The following is a 24919-nucleotide window of genomic DNA, read 5'->3' on the forward strand; positions in this document are numbered from 1 at the left end:
AAACCAGCTTCACTAAAATATGTATTTTTAAATTATGAGCTTAGAGACCCTAAACTCCAAATTTCTATCTGCTCTCAAAGGGAATCTGCACTTTAATAACATTTGAAGGCAGCCCCCATGTTAACCTATGAGAGAGATAGGTTTGCAACGATGAAAAACAAATTTGGCAGTATTTGACTGTCAGGACATGTAAAAGACATACGTACATGTCCTACCTTTAACATACACTGCTCCCTGCCCATGGGGCTACCTAAGGCCTACCTTAGGGGTGCCTTACATGTATAAAAAGGGAACGTTTAGGCCTGGCAAGTGGGTACACTTGCCAAGTCGAACTGGCAGTTTTAAAGCTGCACACACAGACACTGCAGTGGCAGGTCTGAGCCATGTTTATAGGGCTACTAATGTGGGTGGCACAACCAGTGCTGCAGGCCAACTAGTAGCATTTGAATTACAAGCCCTGGGCACCTCTAGTGCATTCTACTAGGGACTTACTAGTAAATAAAAGATGTCAATCATGGAGAGCCAATTATATGTATATTTTGTACATGAGCACCAGCACTTTAGCACTGATTAGCAGTGGTAAAGAGCGCAGAGTATCAAAAACAGTAAAATCTGAGTCCAGCACACATCAACAACCTGGGAAACAGAGACAAAAAGTTAGTTGGCCAAGGATGCCAAGTCTAACACTCACAAATACTACTAAACCACCCTTGATTCTGCCCACAATACTAAGAGTCGCATTCAAACAATAAGATTTGTAACCATTTAGGGCTAGGCTATCCAAAACCCAGGTTTCCTGACAACAAATCACATCATGATTCACAATGAAGGAGAGCCACTCCTCATTTTGCAGTTTGTTTCGAAGTCCTGCAACATTCCAGGACAAAAAGGATGGACTTTGTCTAGGCCTGGAGGCCTCTCGTATATTCTGTTTTGCTTTGGAATGCCCATCCTCTTCTCATAATCCAGAAAGCCCCCTTTCTACCCCGTGACAAAGTCTTCTGTCTATATCCTGATACAGACACATGAATTGTTGTGGGTGAATGCAGCATCCTTCTACACCTAGTGTGTGGATCTTTGCAGAACAGCTGCTGGGGACTGATGGCTCTTTCATTCATCTTCATTGTGGTGTGCTGCATTGTTAACAAATAATTTATGGCTTTTCACCAAGGAGGAGTTGGTGCTGAGTTCCTCAGAATACACTTCTGGTAAAGTCTGGGCGTGTTCATTCCCAGCTCTTCACATCTGTATATTTCACAGACAATTTACAATACGTTGTTTTCTTGTGTCATCTCCGGATGGAGAGGCAGATTAGAGGTAGAATGTGGCAGCTTTTAGTTTCTGGCAATTACATTTTACATTTTGGTGTAGTGTTTTTTGTGTTTTATTTTTTACTTTTTGTTGTTTGCATCTGTGTTTACATGTATTTATATTCTGTCTGACAGTCTGGTTTGAGAGAAATGGCATTGATAGCTACAATAGTAACCATTTCTGCATCACACAATACTATAGTAGACAAGGACATTCTAAAGGTTTTAGGTTAGGTTAATTAAATGATGCCAGCATAATTTGAATTTCGGCCAGGCCTACCAGTAATTCAGCAGAATACATTACATTACCCATAGATGGCTCTTAACAGGCACATTCACCAGCATAGTTGGAGTACAATGCAGATTGCCAGAATGACAGCTCTCACTGGCATGAATAAATGTGTTGTGCTAGTAGTGGACAGGTGCCTTGCAAATGCCCCGCAAAACAGATTGACAAGTTCTTCATCCCATGTCTCAAGCATGTCATAGCATTTCAAGCAATGTAGTATTTTCAGACTTTAATGCATTAATTTTGTCTTGCAAGGTTGTGTACACAAAATACTGGCCATAAGAGTATTATATTCTGTACAGGGAAAATAAGTGCTTGCACGCTGCAGAAGATTTCAGCTACCGGCGAAAGCAATAGTTGGAGCTTTTCGGAAGTATAAGGACAATGGTGGGAAACGTGTGCCAGATTAAAGGATCCTACTAACAAAAACCCCCAAACCACTGCAGTCTCCACAGCAGAATATAAGTTTTCAGCCACATGAACAGTAACTCCTAGTGGGAGTGCACATTGAAAGAGTAAGCAACTTGTGGTTTGTGCACTGCAATAACCCTCCCTTAAGTTCAAACCAGGAAATGATCTGCAATCTTGGCTACTCAAGGTTCGCCTGGTGTTAATTACATAACTGGCAAGACACAGGAACGTAAAGATCATGACAATCAGAAAAGTAATGTCTGGGCTATCCTGTAAAATGTCTTATCCTTTTGTGCCTGCAACATGCCTGATTTTTGTTTCCACCAGATTTGGATATTTCTGTTAAGCGAAGTGATGGGGTTTGTAAAATGTGGTTAACATGCCAGTAAAGCTTGAACACTGCCTAATTGTCAATTTCTTTTGGACCAGACTTTATAATAAGAATTCATATGTACTTGCTGACATTTTTGCTGGCCTTACTAATACATACCTTCTGACACTGCCATACTTAACTCCGCCCCACTGCTGCCTTGACCAGCCCTCACCTCTGCAGTCTCTCTACTTTAGGGTTTTCCAATCCCAGCACTGTTTTAATGGCTTGTGTATTTTTAAATTCTATGTCAGGACCAGAGGCTCCGATTATGCTCCTCTTTCTATGCTTTATTTTTCTCAGCAGTTAATAAAAGGAGATACTTTATTAAAACTACATTTCCCAGTAAAACATGACCAACCATAGAGGATCCCCCCCCTAAAAAACCTGATGACATCAACACTCGTCTTCTTTCTTTGCTGCTCTGCAGCCAGTTAAGTTCACGTCTTTATTTCTGTATATATATTTCAAGTGCATGTCTGTTGTTTAAAAAGGAACCTATGGGCTGCATCGATATCGCGCAGCGCCACGCTTGCATTTCGCTGTGTTTCTGTGGTAGAGCGATTCGGCCCCTAGAGTCGCAAGGCTCCTCGCATACCTGCTATTGTGTGGAGCGAGAGAAGGAGCCAGTCGCAGCCCCAATATTTGGTCGGCCACGGTCCTGTGTTCTAGTCTTTCGGGACTGTAGCAGCAAGTGCGTGCATGCGCGCTAATGCCGCATGAGTGTTTCAGCGGCGAGGACGATTGGGGTAGCGTTGGGCGGTGCGCATCATCCCTTTGATTATAGTTTTTCACCCAGAAGCGTGTTTTTTCCCTCCTCTGTCCTTGCCTTGGCTTCTAACACCCTGGGACAACAAAGTGTCCAGGGTTGTAAAATATTTGCATAGGCTCTGCCTAGTGTGTTGAGCAGGTGTCTCCCTCCACTTTTTAAGCTACTTATGTGCCTGCTGGGGCCACACTCCCACTTGTTGATAGCTTTTCAGCTATTTTTAGTGCATTTTGGTCGTGTTAATTACTGTTTGGCCGTTGCATCATGGCCCAATTTGAACCCTATGAAGATAGAGGAGGATATCAGGATTGTGTTCCTTCTTTTGAGGACAACCTTGTGGAAGCCCTAGATAATAATGTTCAGCTATCAGTCAACAAGGCTTTGGCTAAGGCCCTAGGCCAAAAAATCAAAGGAGAGGCCGAAGCCGAATTCCTTGACACTTCCCACCAGCGGACTCCATATTTCTACCGTTTACCTAAGATTCATAAAGGTACAATACCTCCACCAGGACGTCCGATAGTGTCTGGTCAGGGTTCAGTTTTAGAGCCTTTATCTATTTTTTGCGACCATTTTTTGCAACCCTTGGTGAAGAACTCTGCCACCTACTTACAGGATACAAAAGACATCTTGAATTTGATTGAAGATATTAATAGCACCGGGCAGGTACAAGGCATCATCACCTTAGATGTTGAAGCCTTATACACTAACATCCCCCAAGAGGCCACTTTACAGGTCGTGGAAACAGCACTTTCAGAAAACTCTGACTCCTTATCCACCCCTGTATGTTTTATTATGGACTGTGCGACACTGGCCCTTACAAAAAACTTTTTTCAATTTGAAGACCAGCTCTTTCATCAGATTCGGGGGACGTTGATGGGAAGCACTTTTGACCCCCAGTCTGGCTTGTCTATATATGTATGACTTTGAAGAAAACCATATCTTACCATCCACTAACCCTTTCCAAAACCACATTAGACTGTGGCGACGATATATTGATGACATCCTGATCATTTGGCAAGGCCCATTGTCTGCCACCAATGACTTTGTATCTTGGATCAACACTATTAACCCTTTCCTGAAATTCACTTCCACAGTATCATCCACCCATTTACTGTTTTTAGATCTCCTGTTAACTATTAACGGTGGCAAATTGTCTACTTCAATTTATCATAAACCAACTGATCGCAATAGCCTTCTGTTAGATGAGAGTCATCACCCGAAATCCCTACGGGATAACCTACCAGTAGGACAATTTTTGCAATTAAGAAGGAATTGTAACACATCCTGTGAGTATGACCGCCAGGCTGATGTTCTTCAAGTCAAACTCTGCGAACAACATTATCTTCCATGTGTCGTAGATCAAGCCCGCAAACGAGCTAGAAATAACCATTGCGGCGCTTTGTTAGAAACTACAGTTAAACCACCTCAAACCAGACTAACCTGTGTATCCACTTATACCCCCCAATCTAATTATATCAAAAAATTGATCAATAAAAGATGGTCTATATTGACTAGTGGGGGCATTCAAGTGTCGAGACCACTGTTCGCCTTCAAACGTACTGCTAACATTAAAGATATGGTGGTTCATACTCGTCCTCGAACCACACAGATCACTTCTACTCAGAGAACGCTATGGGATCTCCCTCCAGTCACAGGTCATCATCCCTGTGGCCTCTGTAATGTGTGTTCTCTCACGAGACATCTGACGACATTGAATCTCGATCCTATTGGTACCTGGCAGCTTAGAAAGCACACTAACTGTAACACAAAAAATTGCATCTATATGATTACATGCCTTTGTGGGTTGCGGTACATTGGTATGACATAACGACCAGTGAAGATACGCATTAACAAACATAGGAGCAACATTAGATGTAATAGGATCACCACAAAACTCTGTGCTCATTTTCTTGATACTCCCCATACCCCAGACGATTTATGGTGGACTATTTTGGAGGCACCCAAAGTTCGATCTGACGATCCAACATTCCTATTTAGGCTTGAACAAAGATGGGTTTTTAAATTAAGGACTCATGTACAGGGTTTAAACGACGACATACCTGGGCTTTGTTGACATGATTTCCACCTAGACATTTTTTCCGCCGCTCTGTGCCTTGATCTTTGGCTTTTTATTTAATATTTCTTTGGGTATAGCTTAAATTACCTTCACATCCTCATTAGTTTCCATTATTTATACATTTTCTATTATATTTCTCCTTTTCTACTCCTCCAGAGGTCGCACTGTGAAATTCCTGCTTCTAGCTCGTCTCCCTAAACGTGGAGAACCGATGAGTCTTTTTTCTATTTTTATTCCCCCTTGGATGAGCTCTGGTTTGTGTCCTTCCTTTGTGTTCAGGCCCTTATTGATGACGCGCTAACAGGAAGACGGTAGCTTCCGGGTTGCCTGCACGTTTATAGTCCTATCTCCGACGGCAGTCCCTGTCACTTGACGGGAATGCGAACCGGAGGGTAGGTCCTTCATGTAGGACTGCGGACACACTTGTAAGTACCCGCTAGTGTATTAATAAAGACGCTGCGCCTCACGCGAGTGGGTTTTGATAAGTACACTTCCTCCTCCTAAGGAGATTGTTTAGCGTTTTTCTCTCTTTTTACCATTATTTTACATGGTCAGATTTATTACCTTGGACCACACTATGTGGTTATTTATTTCAAGTCCAGGGGTCCATTTGTTATTTGTTGCTACCTTTGGCTTCCAGATTTTCTTTCTGCTGCAACTTTAACTTTTGATGTCTCATGAACCTTACACATTCATTTCTATAATGTTTAAAGTGTCTATGCAGTCCTGGGGTTCACGCTTCCTATGGAGCTACACCTCCTAGTTGGGGATGGTAAGCACTTTTCTGTTTATATGGTTCCTCTGATCACCCATTGTATTAATATGCACATTTGTTTTTTTCATTTTGTTGTTTGTTTTTATAGGTGTTTTCTAGGGCGACCTTTTTGAACATTTAACAGTTGACTAAATGTATGTGATTGCTTTGTTCTTTCCTAATGTTAATTGGAGAAGCTATTTTTGGTCCTGATGAAGCGTCAACGGATCCACCTGGACCATTGGACGCGAAACATGTCGACCCTTTGTTAGAGGTACCACACATTTAGGGATCCTCTAGCAGTGTTTTGAAAGTTGTTTAGCATTGCACTCCTTTCTTACTTTCCCTTGTGTTTTTAACCTTGGTCTTCATTTCTCTTTATTGATTAAACTTATGTGAGTTTGAAATTAACAGCCAATTTTAAGAACCTTTTTTGCTCCCCTGTTTTTCGATTGGTGGTTTGTTCCTTCCTTCCACCAGTCATCACATTAGCAATACGGCTGACAGCTCCCTTTCTGGGAGCGTGTCAGGCATTGCAGCGCCGGCCTGACGTGGAGCAATTCCCGATGATGATGCCTGTCATCCAATGTGATGCGTGAGGGCTTTTGCTCCTGAATACTCAGGTACCCTAGACCTTTCTGCTTTTTTTAGGAACAGTGTACTCTTTATTTGTTTATAAGGCCCTAGGCCCCCTGACCTCGCATGTTAAGGGATTCTTTTGCCAGCAGGGCTGGTTTAGCCCTCTCCCTCCCTCAACGGAGCCCATGTCTCAACCTACCAACTTATCTGAGGGCAAGGATAAAGGGAAGTCTAAGGGGAAGCATGGGCACTCTGATGCCTTCGAACAGTTTTCAGCTTCTGTCCTGGAGGAGCTTGGGTACAGTCACTCCCAGCCCCAAGCTTTGTCTGATGAATCTTTCAAATTATCCGACCCTGTAGGTTCTGACTCCTCCAATGATTCATCGGAGAGCGATTAAGATGATGCTCTGGGCCCAGCAAGAAAAAGTGTCCTGATCACGGATCGGATCGCAGTCCAAGCCCCACTAAGGTTCTCACCTTCGATCCAACGAAGACTGTGCATCCCCGGCCAACTAACTGGACTCCCCTTCCGGAGGTTGCTAGCTACGTTCAATCTCATCTCCGGCAAGGGTTCCACAAAGAGGGCAGGGCAAGGCTTCACTCTGAATGTCCCACACCAGACCTGACTGGTTAAGTTTCTGATATTCTAGAGGTTGATCCTGCAATGATAAACTTCATAAAGAAGTGGGCCAGAGACCCCAAGAAGGGTCTGGAGAGAGCCTGGCGGTCCTGTCAAGACAAGTTATTGGACATATAAGGACCTCTTACGAAGGTATTAGAACTTGGTTTTCAGTCCAAGGAGTCCGGTGTAGCGGTCGACCCGAACATTCTGATTGGTTGGGTGCAGCGTGTCGTCTGCCAGTTGAGTAACGCCAAAGTGGCAAAGTCGACAGAGAGACTGAAATCAATGTTGATGCGCATTGACCCAAAACAGAATGACTTGGCGTCCTCTGAGCCCTGCGGTGCAGGGTCTCCACTTTGGAGGTTCTTTTGTTAAGGATTTAGCTAAATTCTCTGCAACATATAATACAATGGACAAGGCACATCTGTCTTTGAAAAAGGTTTTTCACAACACCCTTTTTGGGAGGGCCTGACGATTTAGGGCCCATTTGTTAGGCCAAGGATTCTACCAGGGCTCCCCACATGAGACCTTCAACTGCTCTCATGGTAACTGGCAAGATCAGCCCTCTGACCCGTCCTTGGGGAGGCCGTCAACGATTCCACAGGGGCTAAGGCAGAAGGCCAACAGAGAGGCTCCCAGGGTTCAGGATATTCAGGTGAGCATTTGTACCTTATTCAGAGGTATTATTGGGGGGAAGGATTCAGTCTTTTGTGCACAATTGGGTGCTTCTGACCCAGGATCCCTGAGTTCTGGAGTGTATTCGGGTACAAACTGGAGTTCTACAGTTCCCCTTTTCAGACTTCCCCTCCTCAAGAGCTGTATTTCTCCCTACACAATCAAAAGCTCACAACTGAAGAAATTCAAGATTCCAGAAGGATGCAATCTGTCTGTCCTGTCCCCATCCAAAGGGCTTCACCAGTTCCATTTTCTTGGCCAGAAAACGGGGCAGAGGATCTCATTTGGTACTCAATCTCAAGAATTTCAATTCTTGGATAGTTTACAGGCACTTGAAGATGGAAGGTATCCATCTACTGAGAGATCTGCTTCAGGAGGACGAATGGATGGTCTGGTTAGACCTAAAGGACGTGTATCTGTCTGTTCCTATATTCGCCCCCCACAGGCGATTTCTGCAATTCTTCAGTCAGGGTCAATGTTACGAGTACAAGGTTCTTGCCTTCGGTCTCTCGTCGGCCCTATGGTGCTTCAGCAAGTTGATAAGACCAGTGGTGGAAGCTCCAAAAGCGTCAAATTGATAGTCTATCTCGGCGACTTACTGTTACTCGTCACCTGACATGGACAATCCAACTTTTACAGGAATAAGGGTTTGTCATAAATCAACCAAAGTCCTGTCTGGTTCCATCCCAATGGATGGAATTCTTGGGATTCCAGATAGATTCAGTGTTGTCCCAATCAATCCTCCCTTCTCAAAAGATTCAGAACATATAGAGGGTGTTGAGGTCTACCTTGCGAGACCAGACAATATCGTTGAGATCATTTGCTCGGATTGTGGGCCTTTTGGCTTCGTCCATTCAAGCGATATTCACGGATCCCCTCCATTACAGGGCTATTCAACATCTTAAGATACAGCATCTGCTGAAGGGGTTAGCGTATACAGACCAGATTAAGCTCTCACAGGAGGATAGGATGGAGATGAACTGGTGGTAGAATCACATGGGAGTCTGGAATGGCAGGGCGATTTTTGGCAGTGCCCCGGGTGTCATTCTAGAGTCAGATGCCAGCAAATTGGGATGGGGTGCCAGATGCGGTCCACTCTCTACAGGAGGTCGTCGATCGGAGTCAGGGCGTCAACTGAATATCAACTGCCTGGAATTACTAGCGGGTTCCTTTGCGATCAGGAGCCTATCCCTTGTCAAGTAAGAATGTTTCATACTGCTGAGACTGGACAATGTATCAGTGGTCCGGTAGGTCAACAGATTGGGTAGCATGAGATTGCCAAGGACCACCGGATCTCGATCATTGCGGAATATCTGCCGAGGACCAGGAATTTGGTGGGGCACTGGTACTCCTGTCATCTCCAGGATTTCAGAAATTGGAGGTTACATCCAAGGGTCTTTGCTCTCCTCAGTCACACCTGGAGTCCATGTTCAGTAGACCCTTTTGCCTTCCGGCTCAATCAGCAAATTCCTGCTTTTTTCAGTTGGCATCCGGAGGCCCTGCCGACAGATGCGTTCCTGCAGGATTGGTCATCCCACAAGGGGTATGCCTTCCCGCCGTTCAGTATGATTCCCAGGGGCCTCGCCCAGGTACGTCGACGAAAGCCGACCTTGCCTTCGTGACTCCTTTGTGGAGGGATCAGCCTTGGTTTCCCTTGGTCCTGGAGATGTCCTTCAATTCTCCTCCTCATTCCTCATCGTCAGAATCTGTTGATGGACCCAGTAGGCCTTCCACATCCTCTGATTCTCTCTGAGCAATTGCAGTTGGTGGCCTGGAGGGTTTCAGGGGTATATGGAAACTGCCAGGCATTTCACCACAGGCTTCTGCTTACATCGAGCAATCTTGGTCCAGTAATACACAAACGATATGCTTCGGCATGGCAGAGATGGGCTAATTGGTGTAGCGAAAGGAGATCCCTCTCAGGCAGATGTTTGTTTTTTTATCAATTTCTTATCTTCTTTAGCTGATTCTGGGCTGGCCTATAGATCAGGGAGTAATTACAGGTCTGCTATCTCTGCAGGTCATATCCCGGTTAATGGTAAACCTGTCGGAGAAGATCATTTGGTGTGCAAATTACTGAGGGGTATTCGGTTTTCCAAGCCCCCTCAACCTAAATATACTTCCTTATGGAATGTGGATATAGTGCTCAGGTTTTTGAAATCATGGGTTGATAAGTATCTGTCATGTACACAGGTATCAGCTAAACTATGTTATTGTGTCTGATTTCTTGTAAAAGGTTCTCAGATGTTAGGGCCTTGGACCTAAAGGGTAGACAACTTTCTCTAGAAGGAGTATGTTTTTCTATTTCTAGGAGAAACATGACTAATACCAAGTTGATTTCTTATCAGTCTTTTCCCCAGGACTATAAACTCTATGTGGTACAGTGTCTTACGTTTTTCTATTTCTAGGAGAACCATGACTAATACCAAGTTGATTTCTTATCAGTCTTTTTCCCAGGACTATAAACTCAGTGTGGTACAGTGTCTTATGGCTTATGAGGCAGCTACCAGCGTGTTCTGTCTGGATCCTAATGGGCAATTGTTATCGCCTTGCAAAAGTCATTCAAGCTAGTTTCATCTGCCACTTTGGCTAGATGGATGTGTTGGCTACTTTCTGAGGACGGCATTGATATTTCAGTGTTTGGTGCTCATTCTCCTTAAGGCGCTATGGTGTCAAAATCCTTTTCACTAGGTTCCCGATTGGATGAAATCATGAAAGCAGTGGATCTGTCCTCTGAATCCACTTTTAAGTCTTTTATTTACAAACCAATTGTGAATGTAGTGTCAGTGGTGGTGGCACAGCTTTGAACCAGCATAATCAGAGCCACCAGTCCTGACACAGAATATAAAATTTGCTAGCTGTTGTGTCAAGAATTTTCAATTCTATTAAGGACACGGAGCCAAGGATTATCCCAACCTGATGAGATATTATTCTACATCATAAGTGTTGGACCTGGCTTTTTGACAGGGTCATCCCCAAACTTTTTGCCTCCTTCCTCCTATTTTTTCTGACCTGTTGTTGTTGGCTTTTGACCTCTGGGCACTTTACCACTGCTAACCAGTGCTAAAGTGCATATGCTCTCTGTGTAAATTGTACTATTGATTGGTTTATCCATGATTGACTATTTAATGTACTTGTAAGTCCCTAGTAGAGTGCACTACATGTGCCTAGGGCATGTAGATTAAATGCTACTAGTGGGCCTGCAGCACTGGTTGTGCCACCCACCTCAGTAGCCCCTTAACCTTGTCTCAGGCCTGCCATTGCAAGGCCTGTGTGTGCAGTTTCACTGCCACTTCGACTTGGCATTTAAAGGTACTTGCCAAGCCTAGAACTCCCCTTTTTCTATACATAAGTCACCCCTAATGTGTGCCCTAGGTAACCCCTAGAGCAGGGTGCTGTGTGGGTAAAAGGCAGGACATGTACTTGTGTGGTTATATGTCCTGGTAGTGTAAAACTCCTAAATTCGTTTTTACACTACTGTGAGGCCTGCTCCCTTCATAGGCTAACATTGGGGCTGCTCTCATACATTGTTGAAGTGGCAGCTGCTGATCTGAAAGGAGCAGGAAGGTCATATTTAGTATGGCCAGAATGGTAATATAGAATCCTGCTGACTGGTGAAGTCGGATTTAATATTACTATTCTAGAAATGCCACTTTTAGAAAGTGAGCATTTCTTTGCACTAAAACCTTGTTGTGCCCTTCAATCCACGTCTGGCTAGGTTTAGTTGACAGCTCCTTGTGCATTCACTCAGACACACCCCAAACACAGGGTACTCAGCCTCACTTGCATACATCTGCATTTTGAATGGGTCTTCCTGGGCTGGGAGGGTGGAGGGCCTGCCCTCACACAAAGGACTGCCACACCCCCTACTGGGACTCTGGCAGACAGGATTGAACTGAAAGGGGGCTTGGTGCATTTCTTAGACACTCTTTGAAGTCACCCCCACTTCAAAGGCACAACTTAGTATAAAACAGGGCCTCTGCCCTACCTCATCAGACACTTGCTGGAGAAGAAACCTGAACCAGAAACTACATCCTGCCAAGAAGAACTGCCTGGCTGCTCAAAGGACTCACCTGTCTGCTTTTCTACAAAGGACTGCTGCCTTGCTGTTGGCCTGCTGCCTTGCTGAACTGCCTGGCTGCTCAAAGAACTCACCTGTCTGCTTTTCTACAAAGGACTGCTGCCTTGCTGTTGGCCTGCTGCCTTGCTGAACTCTTGTCTGGCTGTAAAAGTGCTCTCCAAGGGCTTGGATAGAGCTTGCCTCCTGTTCCCTGAAGTCTCAGGACCAAAAAGTCTTCTCGCTTTCACTTGGACGCTCCATGCGCTGAAATTTTCGACGCACAGCTTGCTCCGCGGCAAGAAAAACGCCGCACACTGACGCTGATCGACGCGACGCCTTCGGGATGACCGAAACTTTGACGCTCGGCCTCGCAAGGACAACGCCGCCCGACTTCTAAGAAGAAATCGACGCGACGCCTACCGTGAGCTCGAAACTTCGACGCACGGCCTCGCAAGGACAACACCGCCCGACTTCCAAGGAGAAATCGACACGACGCCTGCCGTGAGATCGAAACTTCGACGCGCAGCCCCGCAGAACGACGCGCAGCTGGAAAACAAGCAGGAAAATCCACGCACAGACCCGGGCCATCTGGTAATCCCCGCGATCCACAGAAAGAGACTGTCCGCGTGCCGGAAAACGACGCACGACTTTCCCGTGTGGAAAATAACGACGCAAGTCTGTGTGTGCTGGGGAGAAATCGACGCACACACCATTTTTCCACGTATCTCTTCCCCTGTGGCCCTCTGAGGAGATTTCCCACCAGAAACCAGGTACTTTGTGCTTGAAAGACACTTTATTTGCTTTTTAAAGACTTAAGACACTTTATATCACTTTTCAGTGATATCTTTACAAATTCATATTGCAACTTTGATCGTTTTGACCTGCAAATACCCAGATAAATATTATATATTTTTCTAAACACTGTGTGGTGTATTTTTGTGGTGTTATATTATGGTATTGTATGATTTATTGCACAAATGCTTTACACATTGCCTTCTAAGTTAAGCCTGACTGCTAGTGCCAAGCTACCGGAGGGTGAGCACAGGCTGATTTTGGATTGTGTGTGACTTACCCTGACTAGAGTGAGGGTTCTTGCTTGGACAGAGGGCAACCTGACTGCCAATCAAAAAACCCATTTCTAACAATAAGGTTAAGTGTACTGTTTCATATGTTTTAATATACAAAGTTTGAATCCCCCTTCTCCTGTTATGATATTATTGTATGAGGGTTTTGGGAATAGTTTGTATGGCTTTCCTTCTTTATCTCCAGGCAATGAACAGAAGCAAACTTGAGGTGCTGTTGAATTTTTCTCCTGGGAATTCTTTATCTTCTTGCCTTCCTCTGGTTCGGAGTTGGATTATCCTGTGTGATTTTCGTGATTGCCTTGGAGGGCCTGGTTCCGGCCTCCATCAGTTGAGAGTGCTTTAAGGACTTTGGGACTGTAGCTCGTGCTATGGTTGTCTCAGGTTCAGAGTCATTGTTAAGTATCCACTTTGTAAAGTAAAAGGACAAATTTTGATGTAATCAGGTTTTCTAGGGGGGGATCTTCTATGGTTGGTTGATCAGTATGTTTAACTGGGAAATGTAGTTTTAATAAAGTATCTCTTTTTATTGGCTGCTAAGAAAAATAAAGCATAGAAAGAGAAGCATAATCATTGCCTCCGTGTTTCTGTATTAGAATTCAAAATTCTTGACGTGAGAGCTAGAAATTTTTATATTGTATTAAACACAGCATATAATATTAGCGTACATTTTAGGGGAAGTTTTGAGCACTTCTTAGACCTTCTCATTGTTCATGGGGGAATTTTTTCCAATAATTCTCTCTATGCAAGCTTCCTTGCTTCATTCGTGATAAAACATCACTCGAAATGTCACACACTGGCATTGTAATGTCACTCCTACGCACACTTAACCACGGAAATATCATGTATAATCATCCTAAAAACTTGGCAGCTATTATAGTTTGATCTTTCACATTTGTCAGAAAGTGGTTAGTGGTTGTGTAGAAACTGTCATTGACCGTGCTGGCAGGGTCAATTGGTTGTACAAGCTGCAGTGGCCTACCGACGAGGTCCCTGGCACTTTTTTTTCTTCAATTTAAGCACTGACTGACCCCCAATTTAAGAATTGCAGGCGTCATTTTTTCCCCAATTCTAACATTGTCTGTCAACTACTACAGCCCTATTATGCACCACCTTCCATTCTTAGCCATTTCCTTCCTTCTTATTAGTACTGTATGCACTAGGAGCCTAGCTTGGCTTGTTCAGCCCGGAAAGTGAGGGCCGGCTTTTGGAACGGGCGAGCTTGGCCCGGGCCAGGACACCAATCTATACAGGGCCTAAAAAAATCTCTGAACAAACAGCAAACAGCAACACCCCTCTACCTTGGCTCAAAGAGCTTCTAATCGTTTTAACTTGCCACGGCCGCGGTTTTAGCAGCCCATCTACCTCTGACCTTGCCCTCCCATCTATCTCAAACACCCTCCTCAACCCAAAAGACAACGTCTGTCAAAGCCACGTTGTGGATGATTCGGGTGAGTTGTGGGAGGGGTAGAGATGCGTGCTTAAAGGCAAGTCGCTACTATGATGTAGCCAGCTAGGAATTTTCCTGGAAAAATGGCTGTTGGTTCATTTTATTCTATTTACCAGCTGGCGCAAATTTATTTCCGCCCAGAGCGATATAAGATAAAGGGAAGGCCTTCTCTGGTCAGCGTCCGGTTCACTGCTGACTCATCAGGTGAACCTCCAACCAAACTCAGCTTGCTCCAAACTGAGAACACACGCGGACCGCAGCAGGACAGTTCACTCACCAGCACTTCTGGACTTCACAGCCAATCAGCACTTCGAAATTCTGTCTGGTGCACTAGTATTGGTTGACATGCACCAACGCTCCAATCAGAGGGAACCTTACGCTCCAATCAGAGGGAACCTTACGCAGTACAACCGACTACGCTTGGAGTATGTTCTGTCTTTGATATCAGTTGTGATACGACCCGGAACTACTAGACTTGTGGTCAAATGACATCCGTTAAAATATCAATAACGGACGACGGACATTAGGCTGGATCCACGGATGGTCCGTGTAAGTAGCGGACAAATGGTCATTTTTTTTTTTTTTTACCGTGTGACAGCTGATTCTCACGCAGCAAGCGTATGACGTGAGGTCTCTATATTAGTGGTCAGTCGACGTAATGGCATGATTTGCTAAAATGTGGAATGTTAGCCTGCTGGTTCTTTTGTCCTGCACTCCTCGTGTGCTGGTCGAATTTTGAACTCTAATGTATGTTGATTTCATCACTGCTAAACGTTTCGTACAGACCGTGGATTGCTTTTGGTATGACAGCGGCGCTGGTTCCAATAAAAATTACTGCCCAACTGGGGCTATCTCTAAGTCGAGTCCATGCTAAACGTTTTTCCAGAATCACCTTCATGTTACGTTGGTTTTTAAGTTAACCGCATGAAAAAGGAAGGGTCTTTTTTTCCCTTGAGCTCAAAGTGTTAATCGATTGGGAACCCAAAGGTATCGGCACTATCCGGCATTATGCATTTTTCTTGTAATGGACTCTCTGCCACTGACGTCTGACATGGAAATGTCAGAGGTGAAGTTCAGCTCCCTCCGTCCTCGAGGGCCGAAGAAACAGAGGAGGGCAGACATAGCAGCAGCTGGCGATTCTGTGCCTTGAGTGGGCTGCATTTGTCGCCGACGCCGTGATGATCAATCGAGGAACGCTGCAGTGTCTGTTGGGAGATCTGGTGCGCAGGACGCCCCCTCCTACCCCCCTGCAGAGTTGGGCCTGCAGACTTGGCTGCTGTGGATCAAGCCATGTCGGGCGGTGGCCCGGAACTCAGGAGAACAGCGCAGTCGCCATTCCGGATTGGTAGATATTGCCCGCCTATTGACCACCACTGTCCAGATGTGGTCTAAGCAGCCGCCTTATGCTACATTCCGCACGCGGCGTGCTTTCTGCCTCGATTGAGACGGACTGTGTGTGGGAAGGTAGGTTTTCTTGGTAGCCGTTCTCCTAGGTTTCAGCTACAGGGGGAGGCCAATCTAAGTCCCCTCTGGAGAACTGAACAGTACCTAGGTGAGCTGGCATGGTTGGTAGTACTACGCAGGTGTCCTCGAGGGCAGTAGTGTGCAGGCTTGTGTGTGTGACTACGCTTTGCTTGTACAACTGCCAATTTGAGTTTGAAGGCAACTGGCTGGACTGCGCTCCACTGGTCGAAAAATAGTCATACATTTCCTTTAATTCCAAGAGGGCTCACAGGATGACAGACACCAATAAGTGTGATTCACCAAATTGCTGCCTGAAACTGGTGGACTCGATGGGAGGCCAAAACGTGAAGGTATTCCAGCTGATATGCAGAAAAGTCTGCATACATTGGATAGTAAGATAAACACTGACCATCAGTGTGGAGCCTTACAATGAGAGATTTGACAAGCAGGCTAATCTCCCCATCATGGAATAACATCTTGAAGGTGGCACCAGCTATGAGACAGAATGGAGCGTGTGCTAGATGTGACGGGGAAAATTGAAGATCTAGAAGTTAGATCACGCATGAACAACATAAGCGTTATACTCGTTGCAGAAACTATGGCTATTGGCGTAACAGAGACGTTTGTGGAAATTAAGCTATCCAAAGTCATTGACCGAACAGAATTATCCCCTTTATTTATAGTTGAACCAGCACATGGCTCAGTTGTTCAGTGGCATGTTCCTGGATGTCCGGCCGGACCCATCATTGCAAGATTTTTCAACCTCAGAAACTACAATATCGTCCTTTAATGGGCAAGGAGAAAGCAAAAGCTGCAGTATCAAAGCATGGCTATATCTACATTCCCTGATTTTCCTGTAGCAGTTCAAGAAGCCAGGAAAGCCTTTGTGAATGGAAAGAAGCAACTATTGTAGTTATAGCTGTACTGTTTGATCCACTAACTGTCAAGACTCCGTGTTACCCACAAGGAAAGTGTGCATGTGTTTGAGACCATTGACAGCATTGTCCTTCTTTAAGCCTACTTTTAAGAATGAGCATTGTCCCCAGAAGAAAGATTTACGCTGTGGTGCCATTATTACCTCAGTGATTTGAACAAACATTGTTAATTAATTTCGATCCATGTTTAGGGGGTTGTGCTGTTTTTTTCCGAGACTGTACTTGAAACTGATCACAGTGGGCTCGAGTTGTTCAGGGACTCGTTGTGTTAATTAACCTTATTCATTGCCAGAACAGCTCTGTCCATTGTATGCATCTCTTCCAGGAGAGCTCTGTAGCCGTTGTGTGGGAGATGGCTGTTATGGTCTGTGTTTGAATAACCTGCTCTGCTCTCAGTTATGTCAACTGCTTGTCTCTGTTAAATGCGAAGACTATGGATCTGGTTGGATCTCCACTATAGCTGAACGTTCTAACTGGAAGACTGCCACATTTATTAATGCCACAACTATTATTGATGATGTTGAATGACCCTGATCACTAATAGAGACATATATTGGGTTTTTCATGAGTGAATCATGGAGATCTCCATATTGGGGATATGTGCTTGATAATTTTAGGCTTTAATTGAAACTGACCAGAAAGGATGTCAGCCATCTAAGTGTTCAGTGTGATTGCTCCCTATCTATTTGCTATGAGGTGCCTATTGATTAAAGATGTGAGACAGCTGTGAGTTTTTGTTTTAAGTCATCTGGGTGTTTAGGGTAGCTGTTGTGATCTGGATTGTGTTAGCATTCTGTATCCTGTGACAATATCAATCAATCAATCAATCACAGACATTTATAGAGCGCGCTACTTACCCGTTAGGGTTCCAAGGCGCTGGGGGAGGGGGAGACTGCTACTGCTCGAAGAGCCAGGTCTTGAGGAGTCTTCTGAAGGTGAGTAGGTCTTGAGTCTGTCGGAGGTAGGTAGGGAGCGTGTTCCAGGTCTTGGCGGTGAGGTAGGTGAAGGATCTGCCGCCGGAGGAGGCTCGTTGGATGCGGGGGATGGTGGCGAGGGTGAGGCTCGCAGATCGCAGTTGGCGGGTCGGGTGTAGAAGTTGAGTCTGTTGTTGAGGTAGGAGGGGCCGGCGTTGTGGAGTGCTTTGTGTGCGTGGGTGAGGAGCTTGAAAGTGACCCTTTTGTTGACGGGGAGCCAGTGGAGTCCTTTGAGGTAGGGGGTGATGTGGCTGTGGCGGGGTGCATTGGTGATGAGTCGGGCTGAGGTGTTTTGGATGCGTTGGAGTCGCTGTAGGTGTTTCGCATAGAGTGTTTCGCATATTCCTGCATAGAGTGCGTTGCCGTAGTCCAGTCTGCTGCTGACGAGGGCGTGGGTCACTCTTCCTGGTGTCGGTCGGGATCCACTTGTAGATCCTGCGGAGGGTGTTGTAGCAGGAGGAGGTGACGGCGCTGACTTGTCTGTCCATGGAGAGTGCGGAGTCGAGGATGAATCCCAAGTTGCGGGCGTGGTCTGTGGGCGTCGGGGGAGTTCCGAGGGTGGTGGGCCACCACGAGTCGTTCCAGGCGGAGGGGGATGTCCCGAGGATGAGGATTTCTGTCTTGTCGGTGTTGAGCTTCAGGAGGCTATTTCTCATCCAGTCGGCGACTGCTTTCATTCCCTCGTGGAGGTTGGCTTTGGCGGTGGCAGGGTCATTGGTGAGGGAGAGGATGAGCTGGGTGTTGTCGGCGTAGGTGATGATGTTGAGATCGAAACGGCGGGCCACTTGTGCGAGGGGGGCCATGTAAATGTTGAACAGCGTAGGGCTCAGGGAGGAGCCCTGGGGGATGCCGCAGATGATGTTGTTGGCTTCTGAGCGGAAGAGTGGGAGGCGTACGGTCTGTGTTCTGCCGGAGAGGAAGGATGAGGTCCAGGTTAGGGCTTTTTCCTGGATGCCGGCTTCTTGGAGGCGTGACAGTAGGGTGTGGTGGCAGACTGTGTCGAAGGCCGCGGAGAGGTCTAGGAGAATGAGGGCGGAGGTCTCGCCGCGGTCGAGTTGGCGTCTTATGTCATCTGTTGCGGCGATGAGGGCGGTCTCGGTGCTGTGGTTGCGTCTAAATCCAGTTTGTGAGGAGTCGAGAACATTGTTGTCTTCGATGTGGCGTGTCAGCTGAAGGTTAACTATCTTTTCTGCGACTTTAGCTGGGTAGGGGAGGAGGGAGATGGGGCGGAAGTTCTTGAGGTCGGCTTTTGGTTTCTTGAGGAGGACGTTGATGTCTGCGTGCTTCCAGCTTTCTGGGAAGGTACCTGTTTCGAAGGAGGCGTTGATGATCTTGCAGAGTTGGGGCGCGATGATAGTCAGCTTTGTTGAAGATGTGGTGGGGGCAGGGGTCAGTCGGTGATCCGGAGTGGATGGAGTTCATGATTTTGCGTGTTGCGTCGTCGTCGACGTTGGACCAGGCGGTGATGGGGTTGGTGATGCTAGGGTACGAGGTGGTGATGGAGGTGGATGCGGTCGGGGTGTTGAAGCTGCTGTGGATGTCGGCGATCTTGCTGTGGAAAAAGGCGGCGAGGGAGTCGCAAAGTTCCTGAGAGGGCGGGATGTCGTTGACGTTGGTGCTGGGGGTGGATAGTTCCTTCACGATGCGGAAGAGCTCTTTGCTGTCATGTGCGTTGTTGTCTAGGCGGTCTTTGAAGGAGGACCTCTTGGTGGTCCTGATGAGGTGGTGGTGTCGGCGGGTTGCGTCTTTGAGGACAGCGTGATTGTCCGGTGTGCGTTCTTGGAGCCATTTCTTTTCCAGTTTCCTGCAGGCGCGTTTGGAGGCCAGGAGTTCGTCGGTGAACCAGGAGGCTTTCTTGCTGGCGGGGTTGTTGGGGGGTTTCTTCAGTGGGGCGAGGATGTTGGCGCAGTTGTTGATCCATTGTCTGAAGTTGCAGGCCGCGGTGTCTGGGTCGGTGGGCTCGTTTGGTGGGTTCTGGGAGAGGGTGCTGAGAAGTTGTTCTTTGGTGACTTTGCCCCAGTTGCGGCGGGGGAGTTGGCGGCTGTGGTGGTGTGCAGTGTTTTTGTTGTAGGTGAAGTGGACGCAGTGGTGGTTGGTCCAGTAGGGTTCGGTGGTGTCATTGAAGGTAACGTGGTCGCTGGTGGAGAAGATGGAGTCCAATGTGTGTCCGGCGACGTGGGTTGTTGACGTGACAAGTTGTCTGAGTCTGAGGTTTGCGAGGTTGTTGATCAACGTGGTGGAGTTGTGGTCGTTGTTGTTCTCGAGGTGAATGTTGAGGTCCCCCAGGAGTATGTAGTCCATGGAGGCGAGTGCATGGGTGCTTGCGAGGTCGGCGATGGAGTCGCAGAACTGGGCCCTTGGTCCGGGGGGCCTGTAGACGAACATTCCTCTGAGGGTGGTGTTGGGGTCGGTGTGGATCCGGAAGTGTAGAAGCTCTGCGGTGTTGAAATGGTCGTCAGTGTGGGTGGTGATCTTGAGGGAGAATTTGTGGACGATGGCGAGTCCTCCTCCGTAGCAGTTGGTGCGGTCCCTGCGGGAGATCTTGTATCCGTCTGGGATGGCGATGGCGCTGTCTGGCACGGATGATTCGTTCCACCATGTCTCGGTCAGGAAGGCTACGTCTGGGGCGGTGCTGTCGAGCAGGTCCCAGAGTTCTACGGCGTGTTTGCGTGCGGAGCGGGTGTTGAGGAGTATGCAGCGGAGGAGGTTCGGTCTGGTGGTCGTTGGTTTGGAGGTTCGGTCGCAGGAGAAGTGACAGGTGCGGCAGGCGAACGGTCCGTGGGTGTGCTTCGGTGCGGCTTGGTAGCAGTGTTGGTTTTGGTTTCGGCCGTTGTTGAGTGCGTGGAGGGAGGTAGCGTCGTAGCTGAGCCTGGGCGGGGTGTGGAGTGGAGGGCGAGGTCCAGGGGTTCTGGTGCTGGACGCAGTCCGGGCGCAGACGGGCTTGCCTATGGCGCGCCCGATGCGTGGTCGCGCAGCGACCTGCATTAAGAGGGGGTGGAGGGAGGAGGAGCTGGGGGCGGGAGGGGGGCGAGGCCGAAGCGGCGGGAAAACGGGCGAGGGAGCGGCGAGTGTGGAGGGGGGTTGGAAATAACGCTGGGTAGCTAGAGGGGAGGGGGAGGTGGGAGGGCAGGGGGTGTAGAGAAGGGGAAAATGTCAGGGAAGTGGGTGGATGGCGATGGTGTGGGGGGCTCAGAGGAGGAGGGAGACGCGCAAGGGGAGAGAGCGGGATCAAGCGCACAGAAAAAACAATAACAATAGAGTCACTACTGGGCAATACAGATACAGAGTACAGATACTAATGAACACAGTGGGCACAACAGGGACAACAACAACAGCAACACAACAGAGACAGAAACGAAGAGACAAACGAGGAGAATACAGAGACACGACAGAAGCAAACCTTACTGCCCACCACTGGGCCACCAGGGATGAGGCGCAGGCGGGGGCCTGTGGGTGGAGGAGGGCCTCGAACACGGGCAGCAGCGGCAGTCAGGGAACAGGGCACCTGCAGGGTGCGCTGCATGGCGGAGGGAGCGTCCTGTCCTGACAACGAGGTCAGAGAACGCACCCTCGGAGCGCAGCGACCTGCATTAAGAGGGGGTGGAGGGAGGGAGGAGGAGCTGGGGGCGGGCCGAAGCGGCGGGAAAACGGGCGAGGGAGCGGCGAGTGTGGAGGGGGGTTGGAAATAACACTGGGTAGCTAGAGGGGAGGTGGAGGTGGGAGGGCAGGGGGTGTAGAGAAGGGGAAAAAGTCAGGGAAGCGGGCGGATTGCGATGGATTGGGGGTGGGGGGGTCAGAGGAGGAGGGAGACACGCATGGGGAGAGAGCGGGATCAAGCACAGACAATAACAATAGAGTCACTACTGGGCAATACAGATACAGAGTACAGATACTAATGAACACAGTGGGCACAACAGGGACAACAGCAACAGCAACACAACAGAGACAGAAACGAAGAGACAAACGAGGAGAATACAGAGACACGACAGAAGCAAACCTTACTGCCCACCACTGGGCCACCAGGGATGAGGCGCAGGCGGGGTCCTGCGGGTGGAGGAGGGCCTCGAACACGGGCAGAAGCGGCAGTCAGGGAACAGGGCACCTGCAGGGTGCGCTGCGCGGCGGGGGGAGCGTCCTGTCCTGACAACGAGGTCAGAGATAATACAAGTTTTAGATATGATGTACTGGTCACATGATGGAGATTCTGTATTCTGAGAGGGTATGTGTACTGTCTCATAAGGCAAGGATTTCGCAGATTAGGCCCACTAGTGCTGGGTTGCGGTGGGATATACTAATTGCTTAGGGATACTAATAGCAGCAACAGTGGCTGTCCTCAGAGTGCACGGTGCCTTGTTTGTTTTTGGTATTCTTCTGGTTTACAAACTGTTAATTTGGTTGTTCTAGAGCTTGGGCTTTGTTGTTGAAGGTTTAGTGTGAGCAAGTAATCGTTTGGGTTTCAGTTGTTGTAACATGACATACAGTTTAATAGGATGTCTGCAGATGGTACAGTACTGTGGCGTGGAATTTCTATCACCCAACACCCATAAAAAATTGTTTGGGGTCAAGGGCTCCAAGTGTCCTTATTTACTTTGTCCTTTGGGCATGTAGGCCCAGCTCCCAATAGTAAAACTCTTTGGCTGTAAGTTCACAGTGAGGATCTGTTGGACCTGGCCCTTTCTGCAGGGTCATCTCCAAAACGTTTTGCCTTCCTCCTCCTATTTTTCTGACCTCTTTTTGTTGACTCTAGGACTCTGAGCATTTTATCACTGCTGATCAGTGCTAAAGTGCATGTACTCTCCCTTCTGAACTTGGAATAATTGTCTCACACCTGATTGGCTTATTTAATTTGCCTTTAAGTCTCTTGCACAGTGGTAACCCCATATATTCAGGGCCTGTAAATTAAATGCTACAAGGGGGCCTGCTACGCAGCTTGCTCCACCCACAGAAGTAGCCTTTCAAACCTGTCTTGGGCCTGCCGCGCAGAGCCTGCATGCACAGTTTCCTGCCACAGGGACCTGGCATATAAATTTACTTGCCAGGCATGGAACGCCCCTTTTACTACATATGTCACCCCTAAGATAGGCCATTGGTAGTCCTATGGGCAGGGTGCTGTGTAGGCAAAATGTAGGATGTGCCTGGTTGTGGGGCCTTTACTAGTATTGACAAACATCCTATTTTGTTTCTCATTGCTGTGAGTGTTGCCTCTCTCATAGGATTGCATTGGAAATGCCCTTTCATATGGCTGAGTGGTATTGTCTGAACTGTAAGGGGTGGCGTAGGCATGCTGGGTATGGTTGGAATGGCAGTGAGAAATGCTGCTTACTGGTATTACCATTGTAGAAGTACCACTTTTTATAAAGTGGGCATTTCTCCGTGCTTATGATTCTGGTGTTTTGCGGCTTGACTCAATCCCCCGTTTGGGGCAGCATGACAGCTGGGCTTTGTGCATACTTTTCAGTCAGCGAGTTCACGAGGAGGGTGGAGGTGTAACAGGATTGTATCGGCATACTCTGTTATCTTCCTGGGCTGGCAGAAGTAGGGACAGGACACTCATACATCTGTAAAGGCTGTGCCCTGGCCTCACACAAAGGGTTTGTTTATCCACTACTGTGTGGAGCCAGTGCTGGAGGAGAAGGGGACATTCCTGGAATTGGTTGAAGCCCGTTGTGGAAACTGTGCAAAATGAGTATAAGTACAGGAGGTTGTCCCCCACTTTTTTTAGACACTAATGAACTGGACACTGGATGCTGCTGGAAGAACTCGCCAGGAACTGCCTTGGGACTGTTCTGCTGTTGTGCTGACCTGTGACCTGCTGGGTCACTGCAAGGGACTGCCACTGCCTTTGAACCCTTGTGCTGGCCTGCTTGCTTGGGCCCTGCAGCCCTGTGCCCCGATTGATGTCTCCAGGGGCTGGGTGGTGTGCCGCCCCCCTTTACACCAGAATTTCCCTTTTTTCAACCACAAGAAGGGCGCTTTATGAATATACTTCCACAGTGCGAGGGAAGCGTTGCATGTGCTGTTTAGGAGCTGGGAAAGCACTCCATTCTTTTACTTCAGTGCGTGCTGAGCGCTGCTCAATTGTCTTCTGCCCCAGTGTGTGGAAAGTGTTTGTTTTGAGGGCTCTTCCCCCTTTTTGTTAAATTCCTTGCGGATGGCTGCCAGAGCCCCTCTCAGGGCGGCCCCTCCCTCTGAGGAGAGGACACTGGCAAAAACCAAGCCGGCCTGGAAGGACGAAAACGCGCCACCCGCACCAGCACAAGAGTTGCTGAGGCCACGCTGCCTGCGGAGGCGGCCTAACTGCTGGAGGAGAAGGGGAGCAGCGAGAAGCCACTACGCCGCTGGCCTCGAATGCGCAGTGCGCCTGGGGCATTGGTGGAGCCCCGACAGCGGGGAAGACCGGGTAAGGTCTCCCTGCAGGAATCTCCCAGCCTGTCCATTTGCCCATGAGGCTGCCGCCGTCCATAGACATGGAGGCGTGCTGTGCCACCTCTTCCCCCGCCCTTCTGCGGAATCCAGGGAAGGGTGCTGGGACCGTACCGGAGTGAGCCCTGAGACACACCGCTGGTCGCGCAAGACTTCAGAGCCAGGAGGCTCGTTGTCAGCTACCGTATTCCCTATAGTGAGGGTCCCTATAGTGAGGCAGCCACAGCAGCCTGTCAGTTCTGTCAGGCAGGGGAGGCTCGGAAAGGTCTCCTCACCACACAAGATGGTATGGGTGTCTCCCTCCTGTTTTGGGACATACTTCTGGGGACATCAGTAACATAGCCAACATGATGGGAAGAGAACCCTCAACGGAGGCCCTGTTCCTGTTGGGGATTCTTATTACCGCATTCCCCATTAGAGGGGCAAAGGAACTCTTGGAGTGGGATAGGTGTGTCCCTGTTTACCGTAACATGTGCAAACGTTGTGTTGCCATGTGTATTTGGAGGGTAGCCTCTCTGCACAAAGCTACTCTAATGAACCTAATGTTGGTGCAAGTGCACCAGACCTACGTGTTTGAAATAGGATTTGCCTCTCTCTCATCTAGCTGCCACACTCCGTAATCTGATGCCACGATATGCCGTTTTTCACCTTGTTGGGGTAAAATATCTCTTCCAG

The 24919-nt window shown here is 47.9% G+C and overlaps 1 protein-coding gene across 1 annotated transcript in view; it reads left to right on the forward strand.

Annotated features, from left to right (window-relative positions):
- Positions 1 to 14882: 14882 nt before the first annotated feature.
- The window catches only part of ZNF865 (zinc finger protein 865), a 40456-nt gene continuing 30419 nt past the window's right edge, over positions 14883 to 24919 (forward strand). Inside the window, exon 1 of the mRNA XM_069200541.1 lies at positions 14883 to 14997. The gene's annotated coding sequence lies outside the window, so the exon portion shown is untranslated. The remainder of the gene's footprint in view (positions 14998 to 24919) is intronic.

Source organism: Pleurodeles waltl, chromosome 7 (assembly GCF_031143425.1).
Source record: "Pleurodeles waltl isolate 20211129_DDA chromosome 7, aPleWal1.hap1.20221129, whole genome shotgun sequence".
Lineage (NCBI taxonomy): Eukaryota > Metazoa > Chordata > Amphibia > Caudata > Salamandridae > Pleurodeles > Pleurodeles waltl.